The 21,201-nt window shown below is 35.2% G+C and overlaps 1 protein-coding gene and 1 pseudogene across 1 annotated transcript in view; both read right to left on the reverse strand.

Annotated features, from left to right (window-relative positions):
* Msl2 (MSL complex subunit 2) overlaps nucleotides 1-21,201 on the reverse strand; it is a 33,310-nt gene that overhangs the window by 8,603 nt on the left and 3,506 nt on the right. The gene's annotated exons all lie outside the window — the stretch shown is intronic.
* Nucleotides 4,643-4,812, reverse strand: LOC120884690 (U2 spliceosomal RNA; annotated as a pseudogene).

Genomic DNA, 21,201 nt, shown 5'->3' on the forward strand with positions numbered 1-21,201 from the left:
AAAGAAGAACAAAAGGGATAAATAATAAATATAATATACATACACACTTTTCCCACCTACATGCATATACAATCATGTATCCCTTAATGATGAGGATATATTTTGAGAAATGAATCATTTGGTAATTTCATCATTGTGCAAATATCAGAAGACAGTACAGTCACACAAATCTAGATGGTACAGGCCAAGAACTCAGCGTGGCTTCTTGATGCAAGCAAGAGTCATAGTACACACAATAAATATGAGGGGGCGGGATGCGGGGGGTGCTATGGCTCAGAGGTAGAGCACTTGCCTAGCATGTGTGAGTCAGGGGTTCAATATCTGGCACCACATAAAAATAAAAATAAAATAAAGGTATTGTTTCCATCTACAACTAAAAGAAAATATATATAAAAGAATAAACATGAGGCTGCTGCCAATGAAACACAGCATACTGTTTTACAGCAACCTTCTTTTTTTAATGATGCATATACTAAAATGATGATTAAAAACATAGTATGCTATAACATATAAGCCAGTAAAAGTCATTTGTTATTATCATGTATTCTGTACAATACATAATTTTATGCCCTATATTTTTGTACGACAGGCAGCGCAGTTTTGTTTACACAAAACATATATAAACATTAGGAGTTTTTCAGCTACATTATAATCTTATGGGACCACCATTATATATGTGGTCCATAGACAAAAACATGATTAATTTAGCACGATTCTGTGGGTGGGTGTCTGCATGCACGCACGAATGCATGCATGCATACACACACACACACACACACACACACACACACACACACACTTAGAAGGATAAACCATAGGCTTTTTGTTTTTGTTGGGAAAGGAAGACAGAACAAAGTAAAATGAATATGAACAAAATATACAGCTTGAGTTAAATCTATTTTTGTAGTTTTTACTTTCAAACCATGTTTTATGTAATTTTTTAATTTTTTTTAGTTATAGTTGAACACAATACATTTATTTATTTATTTTTATGTGGTGCTGAGGATGGAACCCAGCACCTCGCATGTGCTATGTAAGCACTCTGCCACTGAGCCACAACTCCAGCCCATGTTTTATGTATTTATGTATCTCAACTATTAAAGAAAATCTAAAAATCAAAAACAATGAAATAAGCCACTAATTTTATATCAAATATGAAGGTATAAAATAAACATTCAGAGATAAATTATTTCAAATGACTTTACAACAGATAACAATGTTTCAATCATTAGATCCTCATTTTTCTTGTTTTCACTAATCACATTGTTAGTGGTAAACAGTAATTATAAACATTCTGGTGTCTATTGTGGGATAAAGTAGTATTGTGGAATAAAGTAAATGTTAATGTCCTTGAGAATCCGAATTTTATTTTAAGAGAAGAAAGTTTTAAGACAGAAAAGGTTAAGTAAAAAAAATCCTGTAGTCTTTTAAAATGAATTTCAACTGTATTTATCAGTATGAACTCATAATTCATTTTTTCATCTTAAATGAACACTATTTTCTAGCACTACCTATTTTTTTTTAATTTTAATATTTATTTTTTAGTTATCGGTGGACACAACGTCTTTGTTTATATGTGGTGCTGAGGATCGAACCCGGGCCTACCGCTTGAGCCATATCCCCAGCCCAGCACTACCTATTTTAAAAAGCTTAGAAATAAGCAGGGCGTGGTGGTGCACACCTGAACCTAGTGGCTGCAGAGGCTGAGGCAGAAGGATTGAGAGTTCAAAGCTAATCTCAGCCTTAACAAGGCCCTAAGCAATTCACTGAGACCCTGTCTCTAAATATAAATCAAAAAAGAGCTGAGGATGTGGCTCAGTGGTTAGGTTCCCCTGGGTTCAATCTCCATACCACCACCACCACCACCACCACCACCCCTAGAAACAAGGACCAACCTCAGTAGCAAATAAATTCAGATAATGGTAATGAAAAACAATTTCCTATTCAAAGAAATCAGGGCGAGAGGGACACGATGCTGTAATCCTAGCAGCTCAGGAGGCTTGAGGCAGGAGGATCACAAGTTCTAAGACAGCCTCAGCAACTTAGTGAAGCCACAAACATCTCAGCAAGACCCTGTCTCAAAATAAAAAATTAAAAGGGCTGGGGATGTGGCTCAGATATTAAGCACCTGGGGTTCAATTCCTAGTGCTCCCCTCACCCCCAAACAAAAGAAATTAGGGCTTCACGTACCAAGAATTCAAGATAAGATATGTTCACCTTGCTATGCAAGAAATCAAATAAACTACAAGAAAAATCAGGACTTAGAAGTATACTTGAAGAGGTTCTAGCTGGCCAAAGATGAGAAAAACTGAGATGCATACATGCAATGGAATTAAGCATATCTAATATATTCAAATTAAGAATTCATTTTTAAAAAAATCAATTTCAGGATGCTAGTAAACCAGATTATTGGGTTAAAAACTAGTAAACAAAAAGAAATAAGTATCTGTCCTGATTTATTTATATGAACAATATCACATAATTGCCAAATTATTTGTTTTAGAGAAAGAGAGAGACAGAAAAGAGAATTTTTTTTAATATTTATTTTTTAGTTCTCGGCAGACACAACATCTTTGTTGGTATGTGGTGCTGAGGATCGAACCCGGGCCGCACGCATGCCAGGCGAGCGCGTTACCGCTTGAGCCACATCTATCTTAATGTACCGTGTCAATTTTATTTAAATATTCCCAGAACTGAAAACTTGGAATTTAATGAATTATAGGCCTTGTAGTCATCTTGAGGACTTAGGAGAATAACCATACCTAGTACTGAGAATTGAAAATAGGCAAGAAAACAAACAAATCACTGACAACCACCAGTGAGTTCTAAGGACTTCCATTACCTAGCCTCATATAATCTACTGGATTTCCCAACCAATCCCCAATACAAATATTTAAAAATTGTAATCTACCAATGAAGATGCCTATAGGTGGGCTCTACTCAGTGGTGGAGCACCTAGCATGGTTTGATTCCCAGAACCCCACACACATACACACCCCACACACAAAAATTAAAATAAAATGTCCAGAAAAACTTTTTTAATGCATTCATCTAACCACCCAAGCCTCTAAAGCTTCCCAAAGAGTTCTCTTGTATAATGCCCAATGAAAGCAGCTCCAGTGATGTAAGGAACAAAGATAAAGATTCAGGAACTTCTTAACTGGGATCATTATTAACCAGATACCTATTATATTCTTCTAAGGAACCCTTTAGCTTAAATTAAGAAATACAAATCCTACTACTATTTTAAATCTTTTGGAACATTCTAAATACTCTTCCAATTATCAATTATACTGCCTCTTTTTATAGCTTCAATTAAATAACTGGGTTTTATGAACAAAAAAAAAGAAAACATTGTAAATTCTATAAAAATGCATCTCATTCTAGAAAATCAAATGGATGGGCAATTTGAAAAATATTACTAAATGGCAGACTCTACTATAAAAACTGGGAAATGATTGAAAAAGGGTTTATTTTAGCTTAGATAATGTTCCATATACTTCCAACAACAAAAAAAAAGTTGCTCAAAATACTTTCAGCCTTAAAAAATTATAGTTTATAACAAACTACTGTTTTCTTACGGCACTGTCTTTGATTTCTTAAACGGCAATATTTCATCTAATTTACCTTCCTTTACTAAGCCAAGTAGTCTTTTAATTAAATGAATTTGGTATTTATGTGTCCTGTTAAAACAAATGATGTAATATTGACCTAAAATGACTTAAATGTACCCTTCCCCCACCCCTTTGCAGTCCTGAGGATTAAACCCAGGGCCTTGAGCATACTAAATATTCTACCACTGAGCTACTCCGCTGGATTTAAAAAATTTGAAAAACAGATTAAGATCTAACACAAATGCATACATGTAATCTCAAAAGACTTAGGAGGCTGAGGCAAAAAGATTGCAAGCTCAAGGCCACCTTGGACAACTTAGTAAGACGGTGTCTAAAAATAAAAAGAGCTAGGGATGTAGCTCAGTAGTAGAGCCCCATGGGTTTAATCCCCAGTACTAGGGGAGAATTTTTTTAAATTAATCTTTATTTATTTGTTTTTATGTGGTGATAAGAATCAAACCCAGGGCCTCGCCCATGCTAAGGCAAGCACTTTTAACCACTGAGCTATAACCCCAGTCCAGGAAATAAAAAAAAAAAAACTTTTGTAAGAAAAAAACACTGTAAACCCTGGGAAAGAAGTTTTAATTGGTCATCAAAAAACATTTGTGCCACACTTCAAAATTTTACTACAGGGTTATGATAACAAAAACTGCATGATACTGGCATAAAAAAAAAAAAGACACATAGATCAATAGTACAGAACAGAAGAGAGACAAACCCACACAGTCATATAATCCTTGACAAAAGTGCCAAAATAACAGTGGAGAAAAGACAAATCTTTTAAACAAATGTTGCTGGGAAAACTCATTACCCATATGTAGAAGAATGAGACTAGACTCTAATGTCTCACTCTGTACAAAAATCAACTCGAAATGGATCAAAGACAGAAATTAGACCAGAAACTATGCAATTCCTAAAAGAAAACACAAGACCAACGCTTGAAAATACAGGCACAGGCAATGATTTTCAACAGGACCCCTAAGGTTCAGGAAATAATGCCAAGAGTTAATAAATTGGATGGCATCAAGTTAAAAGGCTTCCACACAGTAAAGGAAACACGTAGGAATATAAAGAGAGAACCTACAGAATAAGAGAAAAATCTTTGCTAGCTGCTCTTCTGAGGCTTAATAGCCAGAATTTATTAAACTGGTAAGAACAGATACTACACATGATCTTAGCCAAAAGACCGAGAAGCGATAATAGCCAGAATTTATAAAGAAGCGATAATAGCCAGAATTTATAAAGAATTTATATAAAAAACTTAACACCAAAAAAAATAAAATAAATGGGCAAATGAACTGAACTGACACATCTCAAAAGAAATACAAATGGACAATGATTACATGAAAAAATATTCAACATCATTAGCAATTAGGGAAGTATATATCAAACCTACATTGAGATTTCATCTCAGAATGACAGTCTTCAAGAATACAAACAATAATAAATGCTAGAGAGGATGTGGGAAAAAAGGAACATTTTTTACACTGTTAGTAGGATATAAATTAATACAAGCACCATGGAAATCAGTATGGAGATGCCTCAAAAGACTAGGAATGGAATCACCATATGACCTAGCTTTACTACTCCTTGGTATTTATCCTAAACAATTAAATTTAGGGCTGAGGTTGTGGCTCAGTGGTAGAGCCCTTGCCTAGCATGTGTGAGGCACTGGGTTCAATTCTCAGCACCACATATAAAACAAGTAAATAAAGACCCATCAATAACTAATAAGAATATTTTTTTAAAAAATTAAAGATATCATACTATAGTGATACATGAATATCCATATTTACAGTAGCACAATTCACAACAGCCAAACTATAGAACTCAGCTAGATGTCCATCAATGGATGAATGAATACAGAAAATGTGGTGTATATCAGTACAATGGAGTTTTACTCTGCCATAAAGAAAAATGAAACTATAGCATTTGTAGGAAAATGGATAAAACTTGAGAGCATTAAATTAAGTGAAATAAACCAAACTTAAGAGACTTAAGGGTCATGTTTTCTCTCATATATGGAGGCTAGAGAAGAAAAAAGAAATGGAGGGGAATCTCATGAAAATCAAAGGGAGATCAGTAGAGGAAAGGGTTCAGGGGGAAGGAAGAGAAAGGAATCATATATGTACATGTTATAGAGGTATAACTTGATACCGGCCAAGTTATACCTCTATAACATGTACATATATGAATATGTAACAACAAATCCCACTATTATGTACTATAACTATAATGTGCCAATAAAAAAAAAAACAATTTTGTGGACTGGCAATGTAGCTCAGTGGTAGAGTAGTTGCCTAGCAAGTGTGAGACCCTGGGTTTTATCACGGGGTGGGGGGGTGGGGGGTGGATGGGATTCCCCTAAGTTTTCTCAATCAATACACTCTTGGGTTTTTGGTTGGTTGGTATTGTTTGTTTTTGGTATGGGGGAATTGAATCCCTGAACTCTGGGGCATTTAACCACTGAGTCACATTCCCAACTCTTTTTTATTTTGAGACAGGGTCTCTCAAGGCCCAAGCAGCTGAAGCTGCCTTTGAACTTCAGATCCTCCGGAACCGCTGGCATTACAGGCATGCACCACTGCATCCAGTTCAACATGCTCTAATATAAGTTTCTACTTATATTAATCAGATTTAACACAGATCACTCAAATCATTGCTCTATTAATTAATATGCCAAAGCTAGCATCTACATTGGCTAGTATACACCCTCATTACTGCCCCTAGCACAAATCAAGATTAACAAAACAGCATAAATTTTAGAGATCACATCAAAATAAACTATAATGAGGTCTCAAAACAGTTTTCCCCTATCTGTATACAAAGGATAGGTACTCTTTAACTTAACATGAAGAACAGCCAACTCTTGTAACTACATAGCTCATTCCAATTTTGAACAAAGTGAAAATAATTCACTCACTTCAATACAACACTGAGGATGTAGCTTAGTGGTAGAATGCTTACCTAGCATGTACAGGCCCTAAATTCAATTCTCAGCGTCTCACACACACACACACACACACACACACACACACACACACACACACAAAGATAACTATATTATAAATTGTATGTTGACACGAATACTACCAAATAAATTATGTTCTAACCACTTGTGAATTAAGATTTTTTTTCTGCATTCTAACAGTGGAATGAGTATTTAACTCCAAGAATATTCTAACCTCAATATTGAGAGAAATGAGAGTACAAAGAGGGGCAAAAGAAAAAATAAAAACTAACATGGCTAAAATGACTAGCAAAATTTGTTAATGCATAAACATAGGATCTGGTAATAGCAAAGACCATAAAAATTAACCTACTATATCAAACATTATAATAGGTTAAAATGTGACATGAACAACAAAAAGACTAGGGAATTGAAACCTCATTTTAAAGTTTAAATGCAAAAAAGAAATTATCACAATGAGAACAATTTCAGTAAAAGGAAAACTGGATATACTCTGTATTACCATGATGCCCTCTCCAGAGTTCTTCTCTTGGTCATGCTTCTATTACAGCAAGGACTGCCTTAATCAATAAGCTCAAATAAAAGTAGTAGTTTTATATAAAGATACATGATGAGAGGACATGTGAGGATTAGTGAAAATTAACAAAAACTCACATAAAGAACATCCTGAAATGCTACTATCAGAAAGCAAAAAATGAAAAAGGTAGGTAATGGTAATGATTTCAATTATCTATCAGTGGCAGAGCACTCAGTAACATATGTGAGGCACTGGGTTCAATCCTTAGCACCACATAAAAATAAATAATACTTTTTAAAATGTAGCATTCGGATTTCACTGAGGAGAGCAACATGAAACAAAAGAGATGATACATTTCTACATAACAACATGCTTTTCATCATAACCAAAATTCTTTCAAACAAACGGACCTACACCAAAAATAATCAGAAAATAAAAGCTACAAGAAAAACTCATATTAAAGGATATGTTCTTAAAGAGATAAGGATGGGAAAGGGGGAATGACAAAAACACTGCTTACTAAAATGAAATAAAATTGGTCTGATTTTTAAAAAATCATTATATTAGTTCTTTCCTCTCAGTTTGTTTGAAAGCAGTTCACACTTTTATACTACTTGTCACATTAGTTGTTCACTAGGTCTCACTCAAGGCCAGAAATTTATCTCTCATGTCTCTATGCATATAACAGATGTATAATGAATGAATCATGAAAGATTATATTTGGGAGTGACCTTGGAAATCTCTTGTTCTTTGGCATCATTCCAACCAGCTAGTTGCTGGCAATGAAGCTGAGTCTACTAATTGTTAACCTAGTATTCATTTATCTGGCACCACCTTATTTCTGCTATTTTATTTTTTTTTTAAGAAAGATAGAGAGAGAGACAAAGAGAGATAATTTTTTAATATTTATTTTTAGTTCTCGGCAGACACAACATCTTTATTTGTATGTGGTGCTGAGGATCGAACCCAGGCTGCACGCATACCAGGTGAGCGCACTACCACTTGAGCCACATCCCCAGCCCAATATTTCTGCTATTTTAAATCTGTAGCACCACTGAGACAATTCTAGCTTCTTTCTACATATCAAGACGAATGATCACTGAAAATGAACCATAGTCAGAATCAATAATTAACCAAGATACTAAACCTTTTGGGGGAAAGAAGAAACAGAAAGCAGGTACTAAAAATGATGGACAGTAACTAGGAAAGGCATGGTAAAGGAAGGGGAGAATCAATTCTCAAGAACTAGTCTGTGCCACGTGTGGTGCATGCTGGTAAATCTCAGGTACTAGGAGGCCCTATTTTAAGAAAAAAATAAATAAATAAAAGTAGGAGCGGGAAGAATATACTCTTTCAATGATGTTGAAAGTCTCTGACACAACCTAAATAATAATCCTTTCATAATCCAATCCACTGATCTAAATATCCCCACTCTCTACCGTTTTCAAATGAAGAGTTAATTGTTTAGGCTATCTTCATTTAATAAAACATTTCTCCTTTCACCATCACTTATGTAGATGATTCTTGAGGCCCAATTATATGCCAAGCTCTATGCTAGAATCCACCACTCTATCATTTAAGACACTTAACTGACCATTTTTATATCTCTGAATTACAATGCCAAAATTAAACATGTAGAATACATTTTCAAATAGTAGAATCACAGGGGCTGGGGATATGGCTCATTTGGGAGAGTGCTTGCCTCCCATGCACAAGGCCCTGGGTTCAATCCCCAGTACAACCAAAAAAAAAAGTAGAATCACAAGGAAATGGTCTCTGGATTCAGCTAAGAACAAAAATGACTACACTATAAAAAGATCACATGTATCACACAGCAAATGGGCAAAAATGAATTAACTGGGCCTGGGGTTGTAGCTCTGTGGTAGAACACTTGCCTTGCATGCTTGAGGCACCGGGTTCAATCCCCAGCACCACATAAAAATAAATAAATAGGTAAAATAAAGATAGTGTGTCCATCTACAACTAAAAAAACTTTTCATTAGGTAAAATTCGTGGTTATGGTACCACTACAACAAATAATAAACTGGGGGCTGGGGTTGTGGCTCAGCCGTAAAGTGCTCACCTAGCACATGGGGGGCCCTGGGTTCAATCCCCAGCACCAGATAAAAATAAATAAATAAAACAAAAAATATTTTTTAAAAAAAACTTAACACTGTTTATACTTTAGTAGTATGTAAAAAAAAAAACAGTAAGTTCAAATAAACTGTTAAAAAGTAACTGTTAGTTCTCTAACAAATATTCAAGCAGCTATGCCCAGAAAAGCGCTGGCTCCTTGAAGTATCCATAATCAAGCCAGGTAGTGGTTTATGCCTATAATCTCAGCTACTCAAGAAAATTTGAGAAGAATTTCGAATTCAAGGCTAGCATGGGCAATTTAGCAAGACCCTGTCTAAGTAAATGAATATCTTTAATCACCTGAATTTCACAGAACTGTAACCTATTCTCTTTAAATCAGCCAGCACAAAACAATTTAGTATGCCAGAAAAATGTGCATTTTAACTATAAACAAGGAAAGAAAGTATGACAAATATGCATATTCCACTAAAAATAGTAACAGAGGACTTGGGGTTAATTAATGCTCAGTGGTAGAGTACTCGCCTAGCATGTGTGAGGCACTGGGTTCGATTTTTAGCACTACAAATAAATAAAGTCCATAAACAACTAAAAAAATAAAGTTCACTAAATCATGTTAAATAATTAGGTACTACTGCACTAAGAAACCAGTGACAGCTATATGCCAATTTTACAGGGGATTGAGGGTAAAGAAAAAGAACAAACAATGCATTAAAATATGAGTGCTACTCAAGCCAAACTGTTTATTTAACATCTGATGTTAAACCTCCGAGTTTCCTTAATTTGGTAATTCTTTGGTTAACCTAAAACTATGACAAATAACTTCTGGTATTCAAGGTGATAAATCAGTTATTATATAAGGTGAGCTTCAACAGTCAATTATCATTATGAATTAAAATAAACCAAACACTCACCACCACTCTTATTAAATGGTTCATGTGTAACTACTCAGACCCATAACATATTCATAAACGAGTCAAGCCTCACTACATATTCCTGTAAGAATTAAAATAGAATACCAGACATCATTTAGAATGCCAGACATCATCTATCTTAATAACCAAGCAAAGGAGATTTTTATAGAGTGTTTGTGGTTACAGAGTGCTTTCCTAATATTCCATTATTTTCATATTTTCAACGACAATCACTCATAAAATTATCACCAATAAGACAATATAGGTTGGCCAATTAATTACAATTAAATTGATTCACAGCTAAACCAAACAATCAACAAATCAATATAAATCTAGATCCAAATTTCCCAAATTGGTATTCCATGGACCTGGAGATCTGCTTTCTTACTGTCTTGGAAAGTCATCCCAAAATACATATAGTATTTAGCACCAAGAAACTTGTCTAAGACAGCATGGTTTAAAATTACTAGTATATGATCTTTTTTAAAAAAGTATGCCTCACACAAACAGTACTCCAAATCAGCACTACCATCATCCATCATCTAGGTAGTCTACTCCAGACCTGACTCTCAAATATTTGAGAATGCTACCCAAGGAATGTGTATTTTCAGAAAATTTCCCAAATACTGATATATAAACAGGTTAGGAACCACTAATGATAGTTTAACCTTTTTTACCTTGAAGGTATCTCTCAGAGTAACAAGACCTCATGAGTATTCTTTCTAATCATTTTTATCATTTAAGGAAGAAAACAAAAAAGTTTTTAAGTAAAAAGTTTTTTAATCAGTATGTATAAAAATGTACTATAAAAATGTACTATAAAGTTCATTTTAATAATACAAGGCTAAATTTTTACTTCCACTAACACCTTGTTTTATCTCTTCAGTCACATTTTTTTTAAATGCATTTTGGTGATACAGCTATTTAAAACATAACTCAGGGGTTGGGATTGTTGCTCAGTGGCAAAGCACTTGCCTCATGTGTGAGGCACTGGGTTCAATCTTAGGCATCACATAAAAATAAATAAATAAAAAATAATGGTATTGTCTCCATCTACAACTAAAAAATTTTTTTTTAAAAATCTATAACTCAGGAATGTTTAAAAAAAAAAGACTAGCCAGGTATGGTGGCTCACACCTGTAATCCCAGCAATCTAGGAAACTGAGGCAGGAATGTCACTAGTTCAAAGCCAGTCTCCACAATTTAGCAAGACCTTCAGCAACTCAGTGAGACTCTGTCTCAAAAAATTAAAAAGGCCGAGCTTGGGTTCAGTGGCACACATCTATAATCCCAGCAGCTTGGGAAGCTAAGGCAGGAGGATCACCAAGTTCAAAGCCAGTCTCAGCAACTTAGTTTAAGAAACTCAATGAGACCCTGTCTCTAAATAAAATTCAAAAATGGGCTGGGAATGTAGCTCAGTGGTAAAGCACCCCTAAGTTCAATCACCAGTACCAAAAGAAAAAGGGGGGGGGGCAAAACAATATATTATGCAGAGTCAAAACACACATATGAGCTATTATATGGAATTCCAATATTTTTCACTAAAAATTTGTTAACCATTTTTGTATTTTGTTACTAAATAATGAGCTTAATAATGGCTTCAGATGAATATCTGCAAACACTTCCAATAATGCAATTATAAATGGTTGTATTCTCTAAAATTAAAGTTTACAGAGTAGCACTGTATTTTGTAAGTTGGCTTTTTAAAATATTACCAACATCTTGTTAAGATACAGGATTGGGGATGGGGTTGTGACTCAGCAGTACAGCACACACCTGGCATGTGCAGGGCCCTAGGTTCAATCCTCAGCATTACATAAAAATAAATAAAATAAAATAAAGGTATTGTGTCCAACTACAACTAAAAAATAAATATTAAAAAAAATTACTTAAAAAAAGATACAGGATATTAGTTCAGCACCAACAACTTATAGGAAAGGATAATAATAATAATAATATTAAGTCAAATATTTATATCATTTATGTTTTATGCTCATTACCTAGTATTTCAATATCAACTTAATTTCCTTACTGGCTTTTATCTCTAACCAGTAATACATTGGATTATATGAAAACAATATTACTAAAAGTTAACAAAATACATGACTAAACAATTATAGGCTATGGGGGTAGACAGAAGGTTTCAGATGAATTAAGTGGTACCACCAGTAATTACAGGACTGCTTGCTATTTGTCCTAGTGCTCATTTGACATCTCTTCAAATTTTATCTCATCTACAACTCATTTTAAAGGAAGAAAAATAAATTACTTTATATTGCCTTTTTTATCTTCTAATAATACAAATCTTTTATTACAGGAACACTGTGGAATGCCTTCTTAAGCCCAATTCACTGCAGAGAAAACTCTAAGTGGTAAGCTCCAAAAAAAATCTGTTCATAACTCCATCAAAATGTTTTTTAAAATACTGCCCAAATGTTCTAAACTCAAAACTTGAAAATTCTGAGATGAAAACAAAACACTACAAGATCTTTCAATGCTCCCATAGCTTCCAGAAACAACAGCTCTATGGTTCTTAAAGTTCTTTAGTTGTTACAACACACCGTCCAGTAAAACTTTATGCATGATAAAAATATATCCACAGTACCCAATGATAGCCAGTAGCCACATGTGACTACTCAATACTGAAAGTGTAGCTAAGTACAAATAAAAACCTAGATTAAAATTTTTAGTTTTTATGAAGTAAAGTCTATATGGCTAACAGCTCTGTGAGATAGCATTGGTATAGAATGTTACCTTATCCTGCTTCCCAACACTGATGGATACGGACAGATTTCCCTACCTAAACAGTTTCAACACCAGATAAAATAATGATCTGTAAACATTTAGCAACAAGCAGCACAGACAGTGATCCTTGAGCTTACTGACTGGAGACAAGTTTCAGGTCAAAGCACAGAGAATCCAGACAAAATGTGGGGGTCTCCTTGAGCTGAGAGTCCAGACATCTGGAAGTCTCAGGACACAGTACCACAGATTAAAGAGCTATATGGAAAAAGATTCAGAGATTTGCAAATGGTTCCTCAAGTCTCCAGCAGAATTTTTATTAGCATACACATATGAAGTAACTACCAGAAATTTCCCAGAAAGGAGCAAAAGAACAATCTCCATAACTCAGTAGCAGAATAATTCCTGTTTCCACCACTCATCGAGTGAAAAATCATGTTATCACAAGGTTTTTGCCTCAATAGTGCAAGAAAATTACTCCCTAGACTAAAGGCTGCTCAGGTCCTAGGGCTGGAGATGTGGCTCAGCCACAGAGCGCTTGTCTAGCATATCCTCATCATCAGATAAAAATAAGTAAAATAAAGGTATTGTATCCAACTACAATATGTGTGTGTGTGTGTATTTTAAAAAAAAAAAAAAAAGATCAAGCCAGGTTCAATGGCACATATTTATAATCCCAGATACTAGGGAAGCCGAAGCAGGAGGAGCATAAACTCCAGGCCAGCATGCATAACTTGTTAAAAACCCAGGTTTTTAAATTAAGAAGGGTTGGAAATTGAGTTCAGTGGTACAGAGTGCCACCAGGTCCAATTCCCAACACTGTAAAATATAAATTTTAAGAGTCTCTAAATAACTTAATCTCATCCCAAAACAAAGCTTCAAGAATATACAACAAAGAATTTTTATCAACAAAACAATATCTGATATTCAATCAAAATTAGACATCCAAAGAAAGACAACATAATCCATAACCAGCAGAAAAAAGTAAAATCAAACCCAGAAATGCAACAGATGACAGAATTAGCAGGCAAGAAAATCACAACTATATTCTATATGTTCAAAAATGTTTTATACACCTAACAATAACTTCAAAATACATGAAGCAAAAGCTGATAAAAACTCTGAAGAGAGGCTGGGAATGTGGCTCAGGCGGTAGCGCGATCGTCTGGCATGCGTGCGGCCCGGGTTCGATCCTCAGCACCACATACCAACAAAGATGTTATGTCCGCCAAGAACTAAAAAATAAATATTAAAAATTTTCTCTCTCTCTCTCTCTCTCCCCTCTCTCTCAAAAAAAATAAATAAATAAACAAATACCAAGAGGTTGTTCCCTTCTCCCTTACTTCTTCTTTAAAAAAAAAAAAAATCCATATTTGGGGTGCCTTCTGGAAAATTGTCAGGTCTTGCATCAGTGGGTGACATTTTCTCATGGTATAGCATTATTGGCTAGAGTTGAGTTTTTTCCCCTATGAGTTTTAGGAGTGAGTTCTCTAGTTTGTCCTTGGTCATACATATCTAGTTTTTGTTACTTTTTAAAATTCTCCTTTACTGGATTTCCCCTGTAAAGAATTTGGCTTTTAATTCTGACCATTGTGAGTATTTATAAAAGTCTTTTCTTGTGCTCTGGACACTATTTAGAGCCATAGGATTCTAATATTAAGAACTTGGATTATGTTTTGAAACCTTACCTAGAGAAGGATTAGTTTGTCAGTCAGAGAATAGTTGTTGGTGCACAGTGTTTCTGGTCAGTTGCAACAGTTTGATTGGTCATATCCGTTATCTTAGTTTTGTCAGTTGTTGAAAGTGCTATTGAAATCTAAGCATAGTTTTGGTTTTGTCAGCTTCTCTTCAGAGTTTTTTTTTTTTTTTAAAAGAGAGAGTGAGAGAGGAGCGAGAGAAAGAGAGAGAGAGAGAGAGAGAGAGAGAGAGAGAGAGAGAGAGAAGAGAAGAGAAGAGAAGAGAAGAGGAGAGGAGAGGAGAGAGAGAGAAAGAGAGAGAATTTTTATTATTTATTTTTTAGTTCTCGGCAGACACAACATCTTTGTTGGTATGTGGTGCTGAGGATCGAACCCAGGCCGCACGCATGCCAGGCGAGAGCGCTACCGCTTGAGCCACATCCCCAGCCCCCAAATATGGATTTTTATGTGAATTCTAGATTTTGAAACAATGACCATTAATTAACTTGGTAAACTTTTAATCAATCTTTAAAGGTTAGTGAAGGGGCGGGGGCTATAGCTCAGTGGTAAAGTATTTGTCTAGCATGTGTGAGGCACTGGGTTTGATCTTTGGCACCACATAAAAATAAATAAGTAAAAAAAAAAATAAAGGTCCATCTACAACTAAAAACATATTTAAAAAAAAAAAAAAGTGGGCTGGGGTCGTGGCTCAGCAGTAGAGCACTTACCTAGCATGTGCCAGGCCCTGGATTTGATCCTCAGCACCATGTAACAATAAATAAATAAAGGTATTTATGTCCAATTACAAATAAAAAATAAATGTTTTTATTTTTTAAGTCAAATTCACAACCAAATTTCTGGGGATATTTGTTTTGTTTTTAAGAGACAGGGTGTTGCTCTGTTGCCTAGATTGGCCCTAAACTCCTGCATTCAGCTGCATTCAGGTCATCCCTCTACCTCAGTCTTTCAAGTAGCTGGGATTACAGGTGCACACCACTGCACCTGGTTTCTGTTCTACTCCAACAACATTTTTTTTCTTTTTTTTTTAATATTTTTTTTAGTTGTAGATAAACATAATACCTTTATTTATTTTTATGTGGTGCTGAGGATCAAACCCAGTGCCTCACACATGCAAGGCAAGCGCTCTACCATTGAACCACCATCCCAGCCCTCCAACATTTTCTTTTTTAATATTTATTTTTTAGTTTTAGGTGGACACAATATCTTTATTTTCTTTCATGTGGTGCTAAGGATTGAACTCAGTGCCTAACGCATGCCAGGCAAGCGCACTACCACTGAGCCACATCCCGAGCCCAAAATTTTCTTATAAGTAAAACAGAAAAATAATTTGTCCAAGTCACCAATGTGCATAATTATATCTGTCCATATCTAAAATACTGTGGACGTAAAAGGTGGAAAAATTCTTTTTTTCTTTTTTCTTTTTTTGGTACCAGGGACTGAACCCCAGGGGTACTTAACCACTTAGCCACATCCCCAGCCTCCCCCTATATTTTCTTTAGTCATCAATGGACCTTTATTTTTTTATTTATGCGTGGTGCTGAGAATTAAACCCAGGGCCTCACACATGCTAGGCAAGCGCTCTACCACTGAGCCACATTCACAGCACTCCCCAGTCCTTTTTAGCCACTAGGATTACAGATGTGCACCACCATGCCAGGCCAAATCCACACTTTTTAGAGAAAAGTGAAACTATATGCCAGAATAGGAACTGAGTGATGCTTACCGTCTCAGAAAAGATATAAAAAGTCTTCCACAGTTGGAGAGCAATTTTTATCAAAGGCTTTTTGAATTGTTCCAGAAAACTAAATTTTCTACCATGAAAAATAATCTAGTAACATCCTCCTAGCAAGGCCTATATAAAAAACTGAATAAGCCCAATGACACCATGAAAAGACCCGAGAGACCTCACAGCTACTGGGTGCTGCATTCACACCCTATGTCAAAAGCTGAAGATGTTCAGTCACAGGCTGTACAATTCATTAACTATAAAGGAGATACAGAAATTCATCAGAAGAGAAAGCCTTAGCATACCTATATCCCAGCTACTAGGGAGGCCAAGGATGGCAAGTTCTAGGTCAACCGGAGCAAGTTAGCAAGACCCCATCTAAAAAGATTAAAAAGAGTGGGAACATAGTTCAGTGGTAGAGCACCTCTGGGTTCAATCCCCAATACAATGAACAGGGGTAAAGGAGCCTTAATTTGAATGGTGTCTTCTAAACCTTGATCCCCAGATTATATAAGGCCAAAGCCCCAAAATTAAGTACATCAGGCATAAATTTAATAGTGTCCATGAAGATTAACAGATCAAATACTTTTAGGTTACACATTGCATCCTCTAATCCCACTTTCTGCATGCCTTTAACTGTTGCACAATTTTACAATCACCCAACTTTGCCAGAAAGCATACTTTATATCCATATATGAGACTAGACAACACTTTAAATGCATCATTTTTCTGTGGGCTATAGCAATAAAGAAAATGGACAATCTACAACTAAAAATACGTGTATGTATATATTTTTTTAAAATGTACTCTCTCTGCTATACAACTAAGAGCACACACAAAAATGCACTGGCTAAAAAAATGTGGCATTTATACACAATGGAGTATTACTCTGTATTAAGAAATGACAAAATCATAGAATTTGGAGGGAAATGGATGGCATTAGAGCAGATTATGCTAAGTGAAGCTAGCCAATCCTTAAAAAACAAATGCCAAATGACTTCTTTGATATAAGGGGAGTAACTAATAAGGGGAGTAACTAAGGACAGAGTAGGGATGAAGAACAGGAGAAGATTAACATTAAATAGGGATGAGAGAGGGAAGGGAAAGGGAGAGAGAAGGGAAATTGCATGGAAAGGGAAGGTGATCCTCAGGGTTATACAAAATTACATACAAGAGGAAGTGAGGGGTAAGGGAAGAATAATACAAGTGGAAGAAATGTTTTACAGTAGAGGGGGTTGAGAGAGAAGAGGGAAGGGGAGGGGAGGGGAGGGGGGGATAGTAGAGGATAGGATAGAGAGCAGAATTCATCAGACACTAGAATGGCAATATGTAAATCAATGGAAATGTAATTGATGTAACTGATATGATTCAGTAATCTGTATACGGGGTAAAAATGGGAGTTCATAACCCTTTTGAATCAAACTGTGAAATATGATATATCAAGAAAGATGTAATGTTTTGAACGACCAACAATTTAAAAAAAAATTTTTTTTAAAAATGCACTGGCTATGCTTGGGAAAAAACCCTGAGATGGGCTGGGGTTGTGGCTCAACCGTGGAGGGGAGAGCTTGGCTAGCACATGCAAGACCCCAGGTTTAATCCTCAGAACCACATAAAAATAAATATGTAAAATAAAGGTGTTGTGTCCAACTACAACTAAAAAGTTTTAGGGGGAATAAAAAAAAAGCCATAGACACCAAACTGCAAAGATCCAGGAAGGTTTCTGAAATTAGAAGACAATGAGTGAAAACCCTGCAACTAAGTAAGAGTAAGCAAAAGATAACTGTCCAGATAGTAGTTAACATGAAAAAAATCAAAATTCATTTCTTGACGATAAAACTAGAAAGAGCCTTTTTTTTTTTTTGGTAGTTGCCGATAGACAGCATGCCTTTATTTGTTTATTTTTATGTGGTGCTAAGGATCAAACCCAATGCCTCACATGGGCCAGGCAAGCACTCTGCCATTGTGCTGCAGCCCCAGCCCCCAAGAGCCTTCTCTTTTTTAAAAGGGGGGGGCACAGTAACAGAAACTAAATGACTATGAAAAAGTCAAAAATGGCTGCTGGACACAAAAAAAATTAAGAGAAATTATAATAAAGATTTTTAAATGCTGCTTTTTAAGATAAAGATAAAATTTAGAAAGTATATAATGCAGGTATGGTGGTGCACACCTGTAATCCCAGCAGCTCAGGAAGCTGAGGCAGGAGGATGTTGAGTTCAAAGCCAGCCTCAGAAAAAGCAAGGCGCTATACAACTTGGTAAGATCCTGTCTCTAAATTATATACAAAAAAAAAAAAAAAAAGGACTGGGGATATGGCTCAGTGGTGGAGTGCCCCTTACTTCAATCCCTAGTACCTCCCGCAAAAAAAGCAATACATCATACTCACAGAAGTAAATTTAAATTATTCATATATAAACATTACCAGATAAACATCCTAAGAGTCAACTGTGCTAAGTCATTAACAACTTAGTGATAGCATGTTATTGACGCACACAAAGAAAATAAGCAGTGTTAAAGAAGGGGAGGAATAGATGTTCAAAGCAATTTGAGACTGAGAACCACAAGCCCAAACACAACTTCAGAAGATATGTTGTGTTGCAATAACAAATAGTATATAAGATTATTTTTAAAAGAATTTCCAGAATATGGTTCAGTTGGTGCCCTGGGGTTCAATCCCCAGCACCATCATTCATAAATAAATAAATAAATAGATAGATAGATAAATAAATAAAAACAAGCAATTTCCAGAGACGGACATAAAACAAAAATTTAAGAGTATATCTTGTACTAACCATATGTCCCAGTAACACTGCCTCACTAACCTCAATCCCTGGCACCAAATTATTCAACACTGTCCCATCCTTCTCTTCATTCTCTACAGATCTACACTTCATCCATTCTAATTCCTATCTAACCTGCAACTTCTTCCTAGCACCTTACCACTCTCTCAAGCTCCAATAACATTGTTAAAATCCAGAAAAAAAATTTTTTTTAAAGACAGAGTCTGACAGAGTCTCAACCAGCTGTGGTGGTACATGCCTGTAATCTCAGCAATTGAGACAGGATCAACTTCAAAGCTAGTCTCAGCAATTTAGCAAGGCCCTGAGCAGCTTAGCAACACCCTATCTCAAAATAAAACTATTTTTTTTTAAAGGGAAATCCTAGGACTGGGGTTGTGGCTCAGAGGTAGAGCACTCGCCTAGCATGCATGAGGCACTGGGTTCAATCCTCAGCACTACATAAAGTAAAATAAAGATATTGTGTCCACCTATACTAAAAAATAAATATTTTTTAAAGAGGGGGGTGAAAATCCTGATTATGTCCTTAATGACATAATACTAAGTGAAATAAGCCTTTAAAAAAAAAACTATTTGATTCCATTTATATGAAGAACCTAAGTTGTCAAATTTTTAAAAACAAATCAGGATGGTGATTATCAGTCTGGACATAGTGGGAAATGGACAGTTGTTGCTAATGGGTTTAGAGTTTCATATTTGCAAGATGAAAAAGGTCTAGAGATCTACTTCACAGTATATAAAAATATACTACATATATGAGGATATATATATACATATATGTATCAAATGAAAATGGTAAATGCTGTTGTGTATTTACCACACACAAAAAAGTGATTTAAAAGAACAAGAAAAATTTTAATAAAATGATCTTATGCTTGAGAAAAATGAACAAAAACATTAACATAATATGCAATTATTCAAATGGTCTTTAATTTAGCTTCCATCTAAAAGAAATATAGTTTAAAATAAGTCACTTGAGGTTACACCTTTAAATTACATATTAGAAGACTATTTATAGATTATTGTTTGTCAGGCACAAAGCAAAGAATTTCTGCTAAGAGAAAAATCAGAATTCTAGATCTCTACATGACTATTCTACTAATTCAATGTAGATCCACAATGCTTTTTACAATAGTAAAATGAGAGGAAAAAGTCATTCATAAAGCTGTATCTATTTAATTTTAAAAGCTATTCCTTATTCTGAAAGCATACTCTTAGTACTCCAATGATACTGAAAAATTCTCATTTCAATGGGACAAGTACTTACCCTTTCAACAAATAGAAATGTTAAGCCAATACTAACAGAAATGGGTACAATGGTGAGCGAAGGAAGGTCCCACCCTCAAGGAACCTTTCAGCAGAAGGTAAGAATAGCAGTAAAAATGAAAAGATGATGTTTTTAAGTCCTAAACATGCAAACAAAAAGCTAGTCACCAAATATCATACTATGTCAACAGAAAACAACCTCCAGTCCCTTCCCTATTTCGTATGTGAAAAATTACATGGCAAGGAACGCTGATCCGGAAGCTGAGACAGAAGGATGGCGAGTTCAAAGCCAGCCTCAGCAATGGCAAGGCGCTAAGCAACTCAGTGAGACCCTGTCTCTAAATAAAATAGAAAATAGGACTGGGGATGTGGCTCAGTAGTTGAGAGTTCAATCCCTGGTACCCAAAAAATAAAGAATTATGTGTGTAACAGGTTCACAACTATTCAATAAATTCAAAACCAAAATCACTTTGTATCTAACTAAAACACTAGGAAAATATTCATGTACCTGAGAAGATATCTGACCAAAATGATTTATAGGACTCCAAATTTTTCTTCTAATAGGATTTGACTCTACATATGAACTTAAAAGTTAAATGAAAATCTAAAATCCCTAGGGCATAATTTATCAATTCTCACCCCATTAAAGGAAAAGAAATTCTAACTTCTTGATAAGCAAGTCCAACATTTAGAAGAAGAATAAGTAACTAACACTTAAAAAAGGTTCCCCAAGTGATTGTTCTGGTCACTGTTTATGTGACCTAGAAAGAACAATAATTCTCTAGAGCACTGCTATCCCAATTCTCCAGAAGCTTCCAAAGGTTTGAATGTATACAGTTGAAAAGCAAACAGTGATAATCAG

This window comes from Ictidomys tridecemlineatus, chromosome 3 (genome assembly GCF_052094955.1).
Source record: "Ictidomys tridecemlineatus isolate mIctTri1 chromosome 3, mIctTri1.hap1, whole genome shotgun sequence".
Lineage (NCBI taxonomy): Eukaryota > Metazoa > Chordata > Mammalia > Rodentia > Sciuridae > Ictidomys > Ictidomys tridecemlineatus.